Source organism: Prionailurus viverrinus, chromosome D4 (genome assembly GCF_022837055.1).
Source record: "Prionailurus viverrinus isolate Anna chromosome D4, UM_Priviv_1.0, whole genome shotgun sequence".
In the NCBI taxonomy this organism is placed as follows: domain Eukaryota; kingdom Metazoa; phylum Chordata; class Mammalia; order Carnivora; family Felidae; genus Prionailurus; species Prionailurus viverrinus.
In genome coordinates, this window is record NC_062573.1 from 18,447,675 (window position 1) to 18,468,800 (window position 21,126).

Genomic DNA, 21,126 nt, shown 5'->3' on the forward strand with positions numbered 1-21,126 from the left:
TTCAAAGTTTGGTAGAATGGGCAATTTGGTGGAAGTGAGAATCACGTATCAGAGGAAATTTTGTTCTAACCAAAGCTGACAGTGGTATGTCTCTAATAATACTAATGTACACATTTCAGAAAGGCTCATCAAAGGAGGCTTAGGCTGCTGGTGGTCTGTTCATGTTGTGTCAGCAAAGGATAAGGTGATTCTTCCTTGAATTGTCACTCAAGGTATACAGAGTTTTGTCTAAGGACCTTGTGGGCAGTGTAGAAGACTAGTCAAAATGGAAAACAAGGTTTTCTTTTAAGTGAAAGAAAAAAGTAGCATTGGGTAGTGATTCTTCCGTCTTTTGCTATTTGCTCTATTTTAAAAAAGAAATATTACCTTGAGTTTACTGAATAAAGAAAATCAACTGTTAGTTTACAAAGCGAGTTTACATATACTAGTTTATTTTAATTGTTATATTACTCCAGAGAGGAGAGTGGTATCATTTTTCCTGCCTTCTTTTTTTTTTTTTTTTTTTTTTTTTACAGATGAGGAAATTGAGGCTTGCATTTCTATGCCCAAGGACACATGGCTATTATATCAACCAAGATTGTCTAGATTATACTGCAGTAGTAAGAATTACCAAATTCTCTGTGCACAACAAAGTTTTATTTCTTGGTCATGTGATTTGTCCATGGTGCATTTACTAGAGGACTCTGCACCATGCCTCATTCAAACAGTGTTTTCTGCTACCTGTGAGCTTTTCCACATGCTGTTCCCTTTACCTGTCATTCTAGTCTTCCTTCTCTATCTGGTAAGCTTCTGCTTGTTCTTCAAGACTTAGATCAAACTTCACCTTTTCTTAAAAACCTTTCCCCAATTTGGCGGAAGATGGTTCTGAGCCTGATGTCCACAGATTCTCTGAATTTACACCATCAGACTACCCTGGAGTTGATGGTTTTCTTGATTGTACCCCAAGCAGACTTTGTGCTTCTTGGAGGAAAGGACTGTGCCTTGGTTATTTCTGGGTTCTCAGTGCCATTCATGGACTCTGACTCCAAACAAGTGCTAATTGCCCAGAGAAGAATGACCGAAGCATGGTTGAGAGTTTATCTTGGGAAAAAGCTGAGAATTGATGGGTTGTCCACCACATTCATTCAAATGTGGCACTGTGGTTCCAGTATGGTGTTTAATTTTGAGAAACCGGACCCTGTGAGGCAAGTCAGGTTGATTTATCTACAAATCGTATTCCAGAGTAGGTGAGGCATATTAAGTATATTAAGATTGATCACTTAAACCCTGATGAAAACTTACCAAGTATAACAACTGTTTTTCAGACTAATTCATACAAAGCTTCTTGCCCCTGGCAATAGTGGATCATCAGAACTAACCACATCTCAAGACCATTCCATCTAAATAAATCTCAGTAAAATTTAGCTTGTCAATTTTCTCAAAAGTTAGTTGTATCTTTTTTGTTGCTTTTGGATGGCCAGCTAAATTGTTATTTTTCTTTCCTGTCATAGCTCTGGATTTTGACAGGTCATTGTTTATACTTTGGCAAGTCTCATTGGTAATATACCTGTCGAATGGTTAATTACAAAGGTTTAAAATATGAACTCTCAGCGAATGGGGAGCAGGGATTGTTTTATGAAATTCTCATTGCTTCTCATTAGCATCATATCCAGAATTAGAGCAGTTGTTACAAAAACAATAGACATATGTTCCAGGCTCTCTCCAAAACTTGTGTGGGCATTTGGAGTTTAGAGAGGCCTCTGTGTGATTTAAGTGGGGAACTGCAGATATGGTGGAGCTGGACACTCTTGTGTGGACACACCCAGAATACAAAATGTGTTCAGAGAAGCAGGCCTTCCCTTTTGAACCACAGACTGAATAGAGCTGTTAGGTACTAGAATATCCACAGTGTTTAGAGGTCCTGTCATTCTGTCTCAGGTTGCTGGAGTAGGACAAAGAGTCTGGTCTTGGGGTTAGAACACCAGAGTCCACATACCGTTGCTGATTTGTCTTGTTCAAAGATAGATCATGCAAGAGGCACCTTTGCTTTCCTGTTGGCCAACAGCCTGAAGGAATGGTTTTCAACTGAAGTGAATTTTGCCGTGCAAATGTTCCTGCTGTGTCGTCCTCTGTGATTCCGGGCTGGTTGCTTACATCCACTGAAAATTCGGCTCCTCATTTGGTAAAAGGAAGCGGATAACGTTTACCTTACCAGGAGCAGTGTTTGGAAAGCATCTGGTTGTAGCGGTGCTCGCTGGTGGTCAGCTCCCTTGCAGTTAGTTCTTCTCCAGCGTTTGGCTTTTTGATTACAAAACCACAGGCTTATGAAAATCAGTGTTTAAACACATTTGAGAATCTTTTGAAAGAAACTGGTAATAGAGTATGAGGGCAAAATCACTCTCAAAAACTTGCAAAATTAAATACCCCTTTCTTAAAAATGGAGTTTGAAAAAAAGCAGTGATAACTTTGTTATGAGAAATTTGTGAAGATTTAAAGCTTGATAGCTTTTTAGAAGTTAGCTCTTGTAAGAGGCTCATCTCTGCCAGAATTGCCCAGTGAACAGAGACAGTGTTCAAAATATGAATTCCTGGCCCCAGTCTGAGATTTACCAAGTCAGATTCCTCAGGGGATACATCTCCTCAGGTTGTGTGTGTGTGTGTTGGGGGAGGGGGTGAACTTTAACATGCTCCCAAGGACTTTGGATGTGGCTTTGAGTCTCAGAATTACTCGTGGGGGGAGATCATGGTATGGATGGGGATCTCAGGTCTGCCTCAAGCCAGTACCTTTGCTGATTTTCTTGTAGAAGGCTTCTCATGCTGGCATCTCTCAGGCACCATTGTGCATCTTTTAGAACCGTATGATCCTTATATAAAATTACTCCATTGAGGGGAAGTGAGCTGCACGATTATCCCAGGGGCCCAATGTTGGCTGTGTCTGATTTAAACCTCCTCATTTTTTTAAACTGCTTGTGTGCTTATCTACCCTCCAGGGAACTCTCACTATGGGGAGTAAAAACCACTAACTAACAAGTACAAACTTTCTGGGAAACAAGTTGGCTTTGCAGGATAAAAGGCCTTAAAACTAATCATATCCTTTGAGTCCTTTTTTTCCAGTTTTTTTTTTTTCCAATCTGATCTAACAAAAACCAATAATCAGAACTGTGTATGGGCGCCTGGTGGCTCAGTCCATTGAGCGTCCGACTCTTGGATTTTGGCTCAGGCCATGATCTCAGGGTTGTGGGATCGAGCCCTGAGTCTGGGCTCTGCACTGAGTGTGGAGCCTGCTTCGGATTTTCTCTGTCTCTCTGTCTCTCTCCCTCTCCCCTCTGTCTCTCTCTCTGCCCACCCCCTGCTTATGCACCATCTCTCTCTCTCTCTCTCTAAAAAAAAAAAAAAAGAAAAAGAAACTCTGTATACTTATTTTTTTTTTTACAAAATTATTCTTGGCAGTGTTTGTTAAAATTGTTTTTTTAAAGCAACATAAATATTAAAAAATAGGGGAATGATTCAATGTTAGTAATATCAATAGGATTAAGTCCTTATGGTATCTACAATGTTTAATGATGTAGGAATATAATTACTGGGTGCTCACTTTGTTCCAGGAGTTTCTTGTCTTCTTTTTCAAATTTTCTATGATGAACATTTATTAACTTTATGATCATAGAAGTCCCATAAATTTTTATCTTTTGAAGTTTTTCTGTTTTCTACAAAAAGCATATTAACTAAATCTTGAGGGTTAACCAGGTGACCGTGACTGATGTTTGACTAAGAGACCAATTCTGTTAAGAAATTTAGCACCTACCATTTACAAGTCATCTGACAATTTGCTAAATGCAAATGAGAAAGCTTTTTATTATTTCATAGGTCTGACCTCTGCCTGGCAATGCTTTAGTGGTTCTGATTACTTTATTAATTTTGAAACTAGAGACTTATTTTTCAGTTGTAATTTCAAATTATGCTCCTTTTTACTTCCCTTCAGTCTCCTTCACCTAATCTGTCTCTATCAATAATGCTTTAATTTCTTTTACCTGCATGTAACAACATGTTTTCAAGAGCTAAACAATTTATTACCTGGAGGGAATTTCCACACCAGAGAGAATCTCTTCGGGGGTCCAATTCCTACAACCATACATTCTCACAAATGTAGAGAGTTTGTGCTGATGGGTTTACCCAACACGCAGACCAGGGTTGGAGTTTTTCCAGGGGAGTTTGATGGAGAGAGGCAAGGGAGTATAAGGGACAAGGGGGCAATTATGAAATACATCATAGAAATTCACCTGGGGGTGAAAAAAGTGAGAATATGATGGAGGTGAAGGATGGTGACAAATTTGTGGATCCAGTGGATTAGAATTCTAAATTAGGCCAAAGAATTATCGATGTGGATGTGGTAGAGGATGTGAACTGGTAGGATAGAAGGTGGGCATCTAAGAGTAGAGTGTTCAGAAGAGAAATTTCAGCCTGGTATGATATTGGTTGATAAGGTGTAATTAAGGATGACAGTGAGAAGTCAGGCAATGGATGAGTGATCTACATGGATGATGAAGTCACCAGGACAGATGCTAAGGGAAGTGGTGGGAAAAAAAGAGTAACCATATTCTAAACTCTTGTGAATGAGGACACCGACAGTGAGGGAGTTCTAATGGCACACCCTTCGGTGAAGCTGGGATTTTGTCTGTTTTGGAGTGGGAATTCAGGAGTAGGGAGGAGAAATGATGTGGAAACAACAAAGTGGATCAAGGAGGACATTACTCCATGAGATAAAACATAACTTGGGGCACCTGGGTGTCTTAGTCGGTTAAGTGTCTGACTCTTGATTTCGTCTCAGGTCATGATCCCAGAGTTGTGGGTTCAAGCCCCGCGTTGGGCAAGTTTTCTCCTTAGGTCTCATTTATACTTCTTATTTTTCCACTCTACTTAGTTTACAGCTGGACATTTTTTGTGTACATGTCTGTGTGTCTGTTTCTCCCCCAGATTCTAAATTCCCCTATGCACAAGACCCCTATGTCTGCCTAGCATAAATGCTTAATGAAGGTCAGATATAGAAGTCATTTGACTGAAATTTGCTTGGGGAGCTTATAGAATTTTGGTTCTCCACAAACTGGTGTACCAATTTTCTTTAGAGACCTATGTCCTGGGAACCTCAAATGGCCTCATCAAAAACGTCTGGACTTTGAGTCTTATACTAAGTTTGACTTGGAATTCCTCATGTGGACACCTACCTTTCTATGAACATTTTATTTTCCTAAAACAACTTCTCTCATGTACCTTCCACCAATACCTGGTTTCTGGTATTCTTCAGGGAAAGGTTCAGGCTTCCTGTTCTGTACCAGCTCACCCTCCACTTGTGTAGGCTCACTCATCTTCTGAAATGCACACGCAAGTGATGTGTAACAGTCTTCTGTCTGATGGAATCTGATTTTGAGTCCTGGCTCTGTCAGGACCTAGCTGTGAGATTTATAGAAACTCATTAATACATGAAGAAATTACAGATCAAAAAAGTTGAATAACTGGCTCAAGATCTTATAACTCAGTAAGTATTAAATCGCCGGGTATTGGGATTATAGAATTTGGGCTTTCTCCATTATCCCAAATACTTCTCAAATGTTTTCTTTCAACTGGTTTTTCTTGGTGGGAAGGGAAATTTTCTCTTAATTTTAACAAAGTAAGTGTGGACCTCAGTTCATTATTTCCATTTTTTTCAACTCAAATGGAACTTGGGTAAGAATGACAGTTGAAATCAACCCCTGTGCATCAGTAACCTGCACATCTTCCTGTTAATAGAACGTGACTTAAAATTATATGACTGCTGTTTTATCTTGGGCCAGCCCCTCACATTATTTCCATCATAAACAATGTTCCAAATAATCAGTATTTGTGAGGAAACACCTTTCCTGTATGGCTTGGTCATGAGATGATGGGAGATTAGGATAAATGTGACTTCACCACAATCATGAGTTAGGCAACTAGAAGGTCATATGTGGGGCATAGGGTGACCTGTCTAGTACAAACCATTTTCCATAAGCTACTCCTCTGTAGAAACTAGGGATTTTCAAGTAGTAAACCTATACTGTATGTCACAGCACTACCCAGTGGGGCAGAAAAAGGGAGGTAGCTCATTTAAAGCAGAAAGGGCATGAATCTTGGAATAAAAAACAAGGGTTGGAATCCCGGCCCTGAAAGTGTCTGCCTATGGAGCATTGGGCAGATCACCTCATCACCCTTAGCTTCAGAATCCTCTTCAATAAAACATGGTTCTGATATTCCTTTCATAGGTCAACAGTGGAAAACATATGGAAGCGCTCATATGTAGACTCCAAAAATATTACTTGTATAAAAAAAATTTTTAGGACTTAAAATTTGTCTCAGCAGTGGCTTTGTGCAGATACCATTTTGAATTATAACTTACTTTCTGATACAATATGTTTAATATATGAAGAAAAGACTGATCTGGCTAGTTGAATGAAGATGTTTTCCCTCCTATTTTAATAACGTGTTTTTGTAGGGTTCTAGATGTTGAGTTCAGTTTTTCAACAAAGGAAAACAATCATGTTCCTAACATGGTTTTGTGTATCTTAACACAGCAGGCAAGAACAGGCCTTTGGAGTAAGTAAGTGTTCTTAAGAAATTAGAGAATAATTACACATTGTTTTCTTACTGTTACTCATATAACAATAACAACTCCTTACAAGAGGCATAAAGGACTCTCAGGTCCATTAACTACTTAGAATGAAATCTGAAACACTCCTGAGAGGCATGAGGATTAGTGTTTAGTATTGGCCTAAACTTTGACCTGAGATGTGAAGTACTAACCTCTAATTAAAATGTATTTTAAAATGTATTCTCTTTTCACCAGTTCGTTTTAAAATCCAATTTTTGGCCTATTTTGTAGACAAAATGGATCATATTTATTTGTATCTTCATTATAATTCTGTTTCTCCTTGATAATTTTCAACTTGCCCTCTGCATATGTATTTATAAATCGCATCCATCAACTCGAAATAATAGTGTGTATGCTGCTTGGAGTGGGCGGTGTGTTTAGATGGAGAGCTAACAAGTGCCCTGTCATCCTCTGCAATGCCACCAAACAACTGTCAAAATAACAGTATTGCTCAGCCTGGGACGTCCAAAGGCAAGTTCTTGTTTTGTGAAAGGGGAGCTACAACAAAAAGAAAACAAGCTATGGCGTTCACCTGTTCCAAGCTGCGCCCATCCTGTTTATTATTTGCAGAGTGCTCGTGTTATTTCAGCCATGTTGTCCTTTTGAATGTGCTGCTGCAGTGATGCTGTGGCCATCAAAATCTTTGCCATTGCTCAGGACTGATAATGTCCCAGGAGTGGGCTTCCTGGCTGTTGCTGGTGACATATATCTAGGAGTTGAAGAGCCTCCTGATTAGCGGTGTGTGTGCATGTGTGCATGTGTATATGCATGTGTGTGGTTGGTTGGTTACAGGGAGGGGAGGCCATGGCATTTGTTATTTATAGTTTCAGGTAATTAGTTTCACAGTCTTGTTTTTGGAGGAGTATTTAAATGCCACCAAGACCAATCAATCTGTATTCATTTATTTTAGCCTCAAAATATTATATAAACTATATGTTGACTTTAAAAATATATATATATATACACATATACATATATAAACAATATACACATATAAACAAAACGGAAACAACTATAATTTCGCCACTCAGGAATAAGTATAGTTAGGAATTAGGTACATAACTGTTCAGTCTCTTCTCTGAATGAGATTGTACTATGCTTTTTTTTACTTAGCAAAATATTCTGAACTTTTTTCCATATATTTTTATTTAAAAAAACTTTTTTTTAACGTTTATTTATTTTTGAGACAGAGCATGAACGGGGAAGGGTCAGAGAGAGGGAGACACAGAATCCGAAAGAGGCTCCAGGCTCCGAGCTGTCAGCACAGAGCCCGACGCGGGGCTCGAACTCACGGACCTCAAGATCGTGACCTGAGCTGAAGTCGGCCGCTCAACCGACTGAGCCACCCAGGCACCCGCATATATTTTTATTTTTTATTAAATTTTTTTTTGAGAGAGAGAGAGAGCACACATGAGTGAATGTGAGTGGGGGAGGGGCAGAGGGAGAGAATCCCAATCAGGCTTCACACCCAGCGTAGAGCCCCACGCAGGGCTTGATCTCACGACCATGAGGTCCTGACTGTGAGATCGTGACCTGAGCCAAAATCAAGAGTCAGATGCTTAACTGACTGAGCCATGCAGGAACCCTGAACATTTATTCCATATAAATAAATACATAGCTACATCTGATTTTTATAGTGTTCCATTGTGTGAGTTTACCATAGATTTTGTAACTGATTCCCTATTGTTGGATTTTAGTTTATTTCTATCTTTCCTATTATAAATGGTGTTAAGGAGCATCCTTATACATACATCTTTCCCCACCCAACTGATGTTTGAAAACTTCCAGTATTGGGAAACAGCCCCCTGCCCCTGACCAACCTACAGCAAATCTCACTAGGGCATGGTTTCTGGAAATGAGACTCTTAATCTGTATGATATAGGGTCTCTGTAGCATGGTTCCTGTCATATGTGTTGCCATGGCTCTTCTGTTCCCTTTATATTCTCTAAAGTCACCAACCACATGGTTCCAGTTATGGCTTCCTCCATCAGACTGCGGTTACTTAGTCCTCCCAGGCTGCAGGATCATTTGTGATGTTAACAATGCCACACAGTATCAAAGGTCTTCCACCAATTTCTAATTGACAGGTTGCCATCTTTTTCCCAACCACAAATTTATTGCTTTTATCAATGATTATGTCCATGTAAGTGAAAATGAAAAGCAATGCAAAAAAAAGCTTACTTATAAACACAAACTTAACTATGTAAGAAAAAGCACTAAGCCACTGATAGGTAGATGCTCCCAGCAGGTGGCAAGCTGAACATAGCCTTTGAGAACTTCTCTGAACATTCAGAAGATGCCTTGCCAAGGAAGTCAGGGGGCAGGATCTTGAGTGAGAGCTAGAAAATGTAAGGAGTTCCCATAGCTGGGCTATCTGGCAGGACTATGGTATAGGTAAGATTCTGGACATTTGGCCGGAAAGTGGTCAGAGCAGTGAACTACTCTGTATTTCCTGTGTCTGAGTTCACCCTGGACACCTTCCAGCTTGGAAGAGTTGGCCCACATAGACACTTCTCTGGGACAAAAGGAGTGACCTTGGTTGAATCAAGTAGTAAGGCATGGAGAGGAGAGCAGGAACTTCCTCAATCAGCATGTAGCACAGGCAAACTAAATACAGAGACAATTTGGTAAACCCTCCTGATTATCTGCTTATCTTCATCTTTGGTTTCGTTATCCATTTTTTAAAAGAAATCTTAAGATGTGGTAAAATTTACAATTTAGTTGTAGTAACAACCAACAGGAAAAGTAAATCTGCAAAGTCCAGATCTGTTGTTAAATAGCTTTTGAAATCCACTGTGGCTCAAAATTTTTGTCAGTATGCACATGTGTGGGCACACATACATAGAAGCATTAAAAAAGCCACGATAGATAAACGATACCCATTACAGAGTGCACTCATTTCAAGATTGACAGTAGAGTTCCCTTTGATACAGCCTGCTTGATAGCTCGTGTTGGCTGAAAACATAAAACAGCACGTAGAGCATATTAAGAAAATACATACACCCAGGGCGCTTTTAGATAGTTACACATTTATTTTTAGAAAATATGTCAGAGACAAAAAGTTTTATTACATTGGCTCCGTTTAGGAATAGCATAAAATGGACTGGTATGTGTTATGTTAAAACTATTCTCCTGCAACTAATTGGTCCTAGTTCTCTCTTCTTGGGGCTACTCAGAATATGTCTCCATGATTGATTGTCAAGGATTAGAAATGGTTCCTAGGTCTTCTCATGTACCAGGCAATAGCTGCATTTTAGTTTCAGTCAATAATGTATTTCAAATGTCATATGTAAATGTGTAGTTCTCTATATCCTGGTTTTGAGAAGGGCAGCATAAAGGGGACTGACATTCTGAAATGGTTCGTGTGGGGGTGGGAGGTGGTATAAAAAGAACAATGAAGAAGGAAAGTATTTGACAAGAGGAAACTGTCCTAAGCTGGGACCCTCAATCAGCTGTTTTTTTCATTTCATCTGCTTCGGGAATGGTCCAAAGAAGAGGAAGGGGGAAGCCAAGCCATCTGTCATTTGGTGGCATTTTGGTGCCCATACTTGGGCAGCCCAGCCTTTCTCGTTATAGGATTTCACACGCAGGTATGTTAGGAAGCCCACAAGCCAAACTCAATAGCTGGAATGAGAGATTCATCATTAACAATGATGGTATCTCTGGATCATTCATTTTATAGATGAGAAATCTGAGCCCCAGAGAGGAGATGGGATGTGCTTGAGGCCATTCGGTGAAGTAAGTGTAGAACTGAGAGTAGCACTCACTTCCCGCGTTTACCAGGTTGATGCCCCTCTCAAGGTAACACGATTGGGAACAATGTTAAATGAAGCAATTCATGTTAGCAGCTGCCTTTTTTGACTAGTGTAATTCCAAAAATCATCCTAAACAAGAAACAGCTTAGATAATTGTACAGAAGATGTATGGCACATTGAAATTCCATTATTCTAAAAAACTCCACATTGTTTTTTTGTGGCTTTGCCATTTAAATTTATGGTTTGTTACTGGTCTGGCAGGCAGCATGATGTATGGTTGTTTTACTAGGTTATTATATATGTCTTTTACTTCCTTCTGAAGAGATTTTTCTGCTATTTCTCTGTGGTTTTTTTTTTTTTTTTTGTCATTTGTTACCAAAAGCAGGTACACAAAATCATAGAATTGCAAGCAAACCTTCTGGTTCCATCGACATTTGAGTAACAATGCCTTTACATTCCTGTAAGTCATGGCTTACCAGGGGATTTCATGCTGCTCCTATTATGCTGTAGGAAATGGTTCTTATGATCCCCACTTCAGGGCTATGGAAACTACAGCTCAGGAAGGGAATTCTGTGCAAGTCAAGTTTCAGAGAGGCAGCAATAGGACTGGGGACTCCCACCTTCCTCCACCTACTATGTTCTCATCCGGAGCCCCCATTTTGGGCCCATCCAGGTTTTCCTTTGTCTCCTTCAGTTTGGCAAACCTAATCACTTCACCTTCCCCTGCACTCAACAATAGTTGTCCAGATATGTTGAGACCTTAGGTTTTCTCCAGGTTTGATCACCCTCATTTCATATTTTCATAAGATAAATGCAGGTAATTAGGGCCTTAGTATTCTGTGGTTTGTATCATCTGTTAGAAGAGTTTATTTTGTTGGTTATTTGTTCCTTATTTACTTTTGAGAGAGCATGAGGAGGGGAGGGGCAGAAAGAGAGAGGGAGAGAGAGGATCTGAAGCAGGCTCTGTGCTGACAGCGGAGAGCACCATGTGGGACTCAAACTCATGGACCATGATGTCATGACCTGTGTCAAAGTTGGATGCTTAGCTGACTGAGCAACCCAGGGGCCCCCTTGTTGGTTATTTGTACTTTCCCCCTTAGTATTTGAGTTGAATTTTTCTCCTATTTTATTCCCATTTTATTACACTTTTATTATTCTGTCACTTAAGAAATAAAACTATATTTGAGTCAGTGTTTAAGACATGATATCTGAGACTGAAAGACATGATTTAGTTCCCAGTTCTTCTTCTCTACAGATTTGTGACATTGGTTAAGCCTAGTCCCCCTCTGGGCTTCAATTTATTCACCTGTAATATTAGGGTGTCAGACCAGATGACGTGTAAGGGCTCTTCCTGGTCTGAAATGCTCTCCTTGCATTTTGGTCTAGGAATGTTTAGCAGGATTTGATTATCTTGTTTTAGATAAGGGACTGTGGGAACCAGGAGGGTCTGGCCAAGATGATCTCAGTTTGGGATAGTTTTTATATGGTGTCCGGGTTTCTCAGAAATTGTCCAGGCAAAACCCTCTCCACTCCAGATCCCTGTAGACATTGTGTCAGGTGCTGTGGCTCTTACACTGCTCAGTGTATGATTTGACAGGCTGGGAATATGGATGCTTTCAGTGTATCAAACAACCCTTAGCAAACTGTCAACAGGTAGACTTGCAGACTCTATCTGGTTGTTTCTTAAAATCAACAACAACAACAACAACAACAACAAAAACATAAAAACATGCCTCATGGCTTCATAGATGGTGAACTCTGAGGAAAGCTTCATATCCTTGGATGGTCTTGAGGTCCAGAGAATGAGTGTGAGAGCTCTGATGGCTTGATTCCATCCCCATTTGAAACCTGCCATTTTAGCATAAGTTTATGGAGTTAATGCCAAGACTCTGTAAACCACATGGGTGTCTCCCCCTGTGTTAGAGTCAGAGGCAGAATTCAAATTAAGTTCCTGTGGATCCAAGAAGTGCCATTGCTCTTCTCAGACATTCTTGCTTCACACCAGGCTCCATTTGAGGGAAGCCACTTCACCTCAGGTGCCATAGAGTCATTTTGTCATTGTCCCACAGAACAATATCCAAACGCCATAGCATGGCATTCAAGGCTGTTCAAACTTTAGTTACAACCTGTTTGCTTTAAACTTGTTTAAGCCTGTTTGGCTTATGCTTGTAAGTCTTCCAGCCTGTTCTTGATCTGCTGTGATTTACTCTGGTATCCAAATGACACTTGACTCTGTGTCCAGTAATTAATCCCACCCTAACATCTCATACTCAACATGAGTACTCAATATCCCCAGTTTGGACTGTTTTTTACCTTTGTCTCAAGGACTTGATGGGGTTTACTTCATGTTCTTTAGCTTCTCTCCTGGAGAAAGATACCATGTCAGCCTCTTGGAACTTACTCTCTGGTTCCAGGTTGCTCATCTGGCACTGTGTGGCTGGCCTTCCATTTTACCTGTTGGGACAGGTCAGGAGAAGGGAATTCAGGACAAATACGGTGTATTCCCTGAGTGGCTCCACTGTGCCATGCCTAGGGTTAATCTGGGAATGTGCAGATGGATTAGATACTCTCCTGCCCTAAAGGAACCTATAATCTAGTGGAGAAGAAAATTGTCTAAATAAATAAAGGTAGTACTGTATGGTGGGTACACTGAAAGAAATTCATAGGGAGTGAGAGAAGGGCATAGAGAGGAGACAATTCATTTGTACCAGGGTTGTGGGGATTGTTGGGGAAGGCTTCAGAGATAAATTGCTGAGTCTTCACATCCTATGTGAAGAAAGTATGTCTCCTACAGAACCAAATTTCCTCCCTGAGACTGGGAAATAGATTCTCTGAAAAGGAGAAGTCAATGGTTTTTTAATTATGCCTTTGCAGACAGAGTAATGTGAAAAAGATATCAGAGCGTTGTGGGTGGAAATCTTTGACATTTGGGATCCAGAGTGCTCCGTGGTCAGGCAGCCTGGCTGAGGATCTAATTTGGTCTTCAGAGAGGGGAAATTCCCAGCAGCGGCTGCAGTGGAAATGCTAAATGTAGAAGGCCAACAGAACAGACTCTTATTTTATGTGGCTGAAATGAGGGGGGAAATGGTTCTTGATATGACCTTTCTTCCATGGAGGGTTGCCTTTCGGACTTGGAAAAACTGGCTCAGAAACAAAATGCCAGTTGAACTGATGTGTCCAGAACATCAGTGGATAGTAGTTTCCCCAAGACCATTCTTCTTCATGTGTGTTATATGAGAGAGGCATGGTCATGCTTCCAGCGCTCGGCAATGATGCACACGATGATCTGGGTGTGAGATGAGTGGGGACCGTTTGGTACCCTTCAGCTGGTTGCAGAGCTGGGAAGGAGAGGCACAGAGCAGAGAAGAGAGGGATGGGGCTGCGTGCTGGTCCTGTCCCACCCCTACAGATGCAGAGGATGTTGAATTCCCTGGATCATTGAGAGAGGTGTTTCACCGGACACATTTTTCCATGGTGACATTGACAGTAGTGCCCAGTGTCCCTGCAGGAAGTGGAGTGGTGAGAGGAATGGAAAAAACAATATTTTCAGCAGGACCATTACATTATGGAAACCCTGACACTGATTTGCAAATGTCTCTTTTCTCTGACTACCTGGAGCTTTTATTAACATTGGACACCATGGTATTTATGATTCAGAGTTGATGAAATAACTCTACCTTCAATTAAAATACACATGGGTTAACCTCAGGATCACACTGTTGAGTGGAAAAACAAAGCCAGGGAAGAATACAGACAGTATGATTTCATTTATACAAAACTCAAAAAATATACAACTAAATCACACACACACACACACACACACACACACACACACACACACACACGTGTGTAGTATAAAGATGAAAACATGTATATTTGTATGCAATTAAGCAAGGAAATGAAAAACACAAAATTTGAGAAGATAATTACTAATTTTGAGAGAGAGGGAATGTTTGAGATAGGTTGGGACACCCACAGGGGATTTCAAAGTAATGATAATGTTCTTTTTTTTTTAACTTTTTTTTAATGTTTTTATTTTATTTTTGAGAGAGAGAGAGAGAGACACAGTGAGAGTGGGGGTGGGGCAGAGAGAGATGGAGACAGAATCTGAAGCAGGCTCCAGGCTCTGAGCTGTCAGTGCAGAGCCTGACGTGGGGCTTGAACTCACAGACTGCAAGATCATGACCTGAGCCGAAGTCAGACGCCCAAATGACTGAGCCACCCACGTGCCCCGATAATGTTCTTTTTTAAAAAATGGGCAGTGAGAACAGAGGTATTCATTTTATGGTAATCATTTATATGTTACAAGTATTTTATGAATATTACTTACATCTACCATGTTTAATAAACTGAACTCTTCTAACTAGCAGGGGTAGGATTTGTGTAGGGAGGGAAGCGTATGTCTGATGCTTATACATTTGAAGGAAGGACATTTGATTGATTCCCACCTTACTGTCAGTCACTATGACTCTGGTCTCCTTATATGAGCAATTGATTTACATTTTGTGATTAAACTCAAGTGTACAAATTGACCCCACCTGCCACTGTTGAATCAAATGGTTATTTCTCTTCCTGACATGGGAAATAGGAATGAAATAATGTAAAGTGAAAAAAAAATGAAGACATTCTGCTATTCATATTCATTCTGATATTGTTAAAACATTTTGTTTACGTGCATACATTAAAAAGATTTGAGAAGTGTCTATTACAGTATTTAAAAGGGGTTATCTCTTGAATCATTTGTTTTCAGAAGAGAATATCGGTTTTACAAGCCACTGTCCTGTTGGTTTATTTCATTTCCCCCCATTTCTGGCAAGGTTGATTCATCCTCTGTTACTCTGTGTTGCCCTGTGAGAGCACCGCTTTCTTCTCTTTGTGTCTTAGTTGTCTCTGGAAGACTCTCCTTTCTGTTTTCCAAAAAATGATGAAAATTTAATTCGGTCACTGGAGCATTTTGGTAAATCCAGAAGCCAGGAGACCAGCCAGGAGTTAGGGAAAACACAGGAAATATGTGGCCGGATGGGTCTACAACTGGGCAGAGGATTTTCACGGAAAGTCCAAGCTGTGTGGTCCCAGCAGGCACAGCACAAGCCAATAGGATCTCACCCCCTGCTTCTTTTCTCTTTCCTTTTCAATCGACTTCACTGTCCTAGGTTAGGTTTCCTGGAAGGCAGACTGAGACTTCGGTTAGTGTACAAGAGGTGTACTGAAGAGTGTTCTTGGGACCAACGTTTGGGGAAGGGAAGGGAAGAAGAGAAGGGGGAAAGCGTGAAGGAAAGAGGAGGGGAGGAAAGGAAGAACTAGGGAGAACTGGGTCTAGGGAGAACTCAGGCTGGGATGCAGGCTCAGTAGAAGCCTCAGCAGATCTGCAGAGAGTTGTCAAGATGAGAGAATAATCCTTCAGAGCTGTTCGAAGTTAGGGTGATAGGGCTGGACCTTTATACCGTACATCACTCAGACGCTGGAAGCTGGCCACCTCAGGGAAAGGGCATGACTGTGGGTGAGGGGATATCTTTTCAGCTGAGTTGTCCCAAAAAGGAGCTGATAGTATTCCCAGAAATTTCTCTGTCTGTCTGTCTGTCTCTCTCTCTTGAGCATGCTTGAGAGAGCGAGTGTGAGCAGGGGAGGTGGAGATGGAGGGGGAGACAGAATCTTGAGCAGGCTCCACACCCAACGTGGAGCCCGACATGGGGCTGGGTCTTACTACTGCGAGATCATGACCTGAGCTGAGATCAAGAATCAAATGCCCAACTGACTGAACCACCCAAGCGCCCCTCAAGTCCTTCACTCTTAAAGTGGGATCTGGGTGGCACATTACCTCCATTCTACAGTCAGATTATTTTTTATTAAAAAATGAATTTAAGAATGTCACTTGCTTCTGAAAACCCGTCTGTGGCTCTCCACTGCTTATAGGAAAAGGATCAAACCCTTACTTTGGCATTCAAGGCCTTTTGCTATCTGATCCCCATTTTCATTCTTTCTTTCTGGCAATGTTTCTCACGTTTGTCCATGACCTAATAAAACACGCTATATTCCAGCTATACCCAAACACTTTCCATGACAGAGGTACACCTTTCTATCCTGTTTACTCTGTTTGGAATATCTTACTCTCTCAAACTTCCACTCAGACTTCAAAACAAAGCTCAAATAATGATGACACCCGGTGATGTATGAAAGCACTGAATCACTATATTGTACACCTGAAACTAATATAACACTGTATGTTAACTAACTGGAATTAAAATAAAAAAGATGAAACAAAACCAAGCTCAGGTGTCCCCTTGTCTGTAATGTCTCTAGGCACAGTATATCATTTCTGTGGGTTCTCCTGTCCCATTTTTCTTGCATTCTTCTTACTCCCCTCATATTATTTTCCCTTTCCTTCTCTTCGCTCTTTACTCCTAACCAAATCTCCTCCACTCCCATTTTCTCTGATTCTCTTTTTTCTCTTTGTGGCACATTTTCTTTTCAGGCAGTCTCCCATGAAAAGCTGGAGGCTGGGGCTCTGCTTGTGTTGGCTGTTGTGAGGAAACTCTGTGCTGGTGGCAGATTAATGGACACTGCTCCCACAGCTCTTTCTGCTGTATTCTGCCGCTTATCCTGACATGCTCTAATTGCTTGACTAAGAGCTGGCACGTCAACATCAGCGTTCCAGGACTTCCTGCTTATCAGGCAAGTTATGCAGCCTCTCTTGGAAGTACTATCAGAGTTGCTCCAAACAGCTTCCACCCCAAGTAAGAGGTGACTTCCTTGTAGCTATTGACGTATGTGTCTGACTCCTCCAGTAGACTGAGAGCAGTTTAAGGCCAGAGGCTCTGTCTGCCATCTGGGTGGACCCTATGCCTAGCACAGGCCAACTGTAAGGGAGGGCTTCATTCAGTGTCTTGTTGAATGAATAAATATTGCTACATGTTTTGTTTTTCATTTGAGAAAAGGGTTGAGGGCAAAATGAAAGTGAATTCCTCTGTAAGAGAATCAGCAAAGTAATGATAATAAGTGACCACATTCCTTCCTAATATGCTCAGCTTTTCATTGCTGAGTTGGTGCCACTCATGAATTAATTTGTAATGGATTATTAATTGCAGCTGTGAAGACTTCCGCTTATTTCCATCTGTCCCTTTACACATCAGTAGTAGACACTGATTGAGGTCCTACCATGTGCCATGCTCTGCATTCATTTTTTTCTAATCCTCAGAATAATTTCATGAGATACGTATTGATATACCCATTTTGCTGGTGGAGCAAGCAAGGCTTAGAAGGGTTAAACTAAGTTATCTTAGGTGATACACTTTCACATGACAGACCAGGATTTGAACCTGAGCAGCCTCATTCCAGAGCTCTCCCTCTTCCTATTACTCCCTACTGCTGAAATTCAGTGTACTGATACTTTCTACACATACAGGTGATGGGAGATACTTACCTATTAGAAGTGGAGGACATTTTTGGAAGCAGTTATATTATCTTTTGAAAGAAAGGCCACGTAATTCATCTGTTACAACACGAAGTATCACTAGTTTCATGTTGACATTCTGTCTAGAAGTGGCAACTTCAACTGTGTTTTCTGTATAATTTCTTCAACTAGGGAACAGAGAGAGAGTGGGTGAGCGATTGTGAAAAAGAATAGTCTTGAAGTACTCTGAAACATGAGAACATGATGAAACAGTCCTATGTTATCACTCTATGTTATTATTACCAGGAAAATCCATTCAATAGTGGTGCTGCTAACTCATTATAGCGATTTCTCCATGCCAGGCACTATGCCAATTACTTTCTATGTATCATCCCATTTAATCCCCACAACAACGTTGTGAGGTAGATGTGATTATCGTAGATACTGTGTGACCCAGCACTCTTGATCTTACATATTTCCATGAGAGAAATCAAACATACTTGCATAAGAGTATTAGCTTCATTCATAATAGCAAAACTGAAAACATTCCCAATATCCATTGATAGGAGAGTAGATAAATAAACTATGGCATATTGGAATATTACTGAGCAATAAAAAGGTAGGAGCTCTTATATGTGCAACAACGTGGATGAATCTCCAAATCATGCTGAATGAAGAGTGTATACTTTCATAAGAGTACATACTCTGTTATTCCATTAAATGGAGCTCTAGAACAGGCTTGTGTTGGTAGAAAAACATAAGAACGGTGGTTACCTTTGGGATTGATGACTTGAAAAGCATAAGGGGATTTTCTGGGGTGATAGAAATGTTCTGTGTCATGATAGGGGCTTAAGCTACACAGGGAAATGCATTTGTCAAAACTCATTGAAAACTGCATTTAAGGTTTGTACATTTCATTGTATGTAAATTTTACCTAAGAATTGCAAACAGATATTGAACTCTGGTTAATTATGTGCCCGTTGAAGTGTTTAGAAGTAAAATGTACTTACCTGTACTTTTCTTAAAAAGTCTGTAACTTTTCTTAAAATGCATCAGAAATAAAAGACTTGATGGATAGACAGGCACAGGTGGTTAGGTATGTAAGGAAGCTAGTGTAGTAAAAGCCAGTGGAGAATCTGAGTGGTGGATATCATGGGTATGTGTGATGGATCTCTTTCAAGTTTCATGTACAGTTCAAAAATTTCATTAAAAATATTGGGAAGTGAATAGACACACAAAGAGGGGATGTAATTAGAACAGGATAAACTGAAGTGCCCTTATTTAGTCCTTGTTCTGATACAAAATAAGCTCTTTCACCAAAAAAGCTCGGAGGAATCTCTTTTGCCTATACCCTGGCGTCAACTTTATCCAGTTTGAGCCTATTACTTCTTGGTCCTACCTGATGCGCCAATTCATTTCCTGCCACTCTTGGACAGATCTTACCCACTATGACTTCTTGAAGCGAAGTGGCTTATTCTTCCCTGCCTTCTCCATGTACTTTTAGGCTTCTGTACCTTTGCTTTATCTGATTTCCTGTACATGAAAAGTCTCCATCCCTGTAAAATCTTTCCTTAGCCTCGTGGGTCCACTCATGTGTTCCTTATTGCCAATTTCCTATTACGGCACTGATCACATGAAGGTTGTTTCCTTCTTTCTCCCCCTCAGGACTTAAAGGCCCTCTAGGACAAGCAGAGACAGCATTGTACCTAAGTCTTCTGTGCTCAGGGCCTGGCACAGAGCATGGTGCAGAAAACACACTCAAGAAATATTGGCACAGGCAGCAAGGATAAGAGATGTTGGGTAGATGAATTAGAAAAGAACTGACATTGAGAAGTCTCAGATCCTTTTCTTGTTCTTTCTTTGCTCTGTTGTGTGTAACTGAGGCCCAACCCCTGCAAACTACATTTCTCAAGAACCCTTACCATCTGGTTTCTGGTTAGATCAGCCACTAAGAGGCACTGGTGAGAGATTGGCGGGAGGGGAAGGGGGGAGGCCAGGGTGTGTCTCTCCCCCCTTCTCTGCTTCTGGAAGTGTCGCCAACAGGAAGTAGCCAAGTCTCCTGCATAGCTCTCGCTGCCATCGGATAACCTTTCCATATCATGGTCCCCACTTTCGCCAAGCAGCTCTGCCTTTTTTGCAACCTTTTTTTTTTGCCTCTATCTCCTTCCTTCGTTTCTCTAGCTCTTGGGATGGTGGTGGGCTTTTAGCTATTGATAATCTTTAGCTTGACTTTTTATCCTGTACTTGGCTTTTAGGCTCTTCTGAAAACTGTGACTGATTTCTTGTAGAGCTACACTAGGCTTTATTTTCCTGACTAGATCCTGACAGATGTAGTCCCTTATTTTGTACCTCAGTTTCTGTAATTTCAAAATGAGGTGAGTGAGATACAAGATCACCAATTTTCTCGTTGCGAAAATTCAGATTAAGGGGAAGAGAGTGTTTAGAATGCCATCAACTGTTGGCCCAGTTTGAATTTCAAAAAGAGAGAGAGAGAAAGAACTCCTAACACTTCCACCTGGTACCTTCTATGCTTCCTAATGCAGTAATCACTTTGTTCAGCCAGGGCTCATCACCAGGGGAGAGACGTGAGAGTCCTGCCTGGCTTGGTGACTGAAATGCTGCCAAGAGGCAGTGATCACATAGTGGCCAGAGTCAATGAGAAGCAGAGCCTGGTGTGGCAATGAGAAGGGATCAGTGCTCACCCCACACCAGCTCTGGTACTTCTTTGAAGACAACCTGGGACCCTGGGCTTAGTGTGGGGCTGGAAGGAAACCCAGAAAGGATGAGCCACTTCTCTGCTAGTTCATGTTCATCAGTCATCAGCTAACATTTTATCTACCCATCTACTAATTCCCACCTTGTCAGGCTGTATATTGCATCATGCATTATTTTATATGTGGAAAAAAAAGACGAAAGCAGATAATACCAAATCGCTTTTTTCCATGCACTCGCAATCAAGTGGGGGATATTATAGACACATGTGTGACTTTCATTCATAAAAATAATTCTAACACAGCACGGTTTGTAGTATATAGTATGATGAGTGCAAATAACATATTTGGGAAAACCATGAGGAAGAAAGGATTACAAGAGGAGTGTTTTGGAAAGAATTGATGAAAGGGTGTTATTTTGAACTAGGCCCTGGCAAACGATGGCCAGATTTAAGCATGAGGGAAAAGACATTGTTGGCAGAGGTAAGAGCCTGAGCAGAGGTAGAGGGCAAGAAAGTGCAGGACCCATGAGGAATACCTGAAATGATGGCAGTGGTTGGGAACAGAAGGGAAGAAGGCAGGGGTCATGTTCTGAATCAATATGGTATGAGAAGTGTGGAATGTATTCTTATGC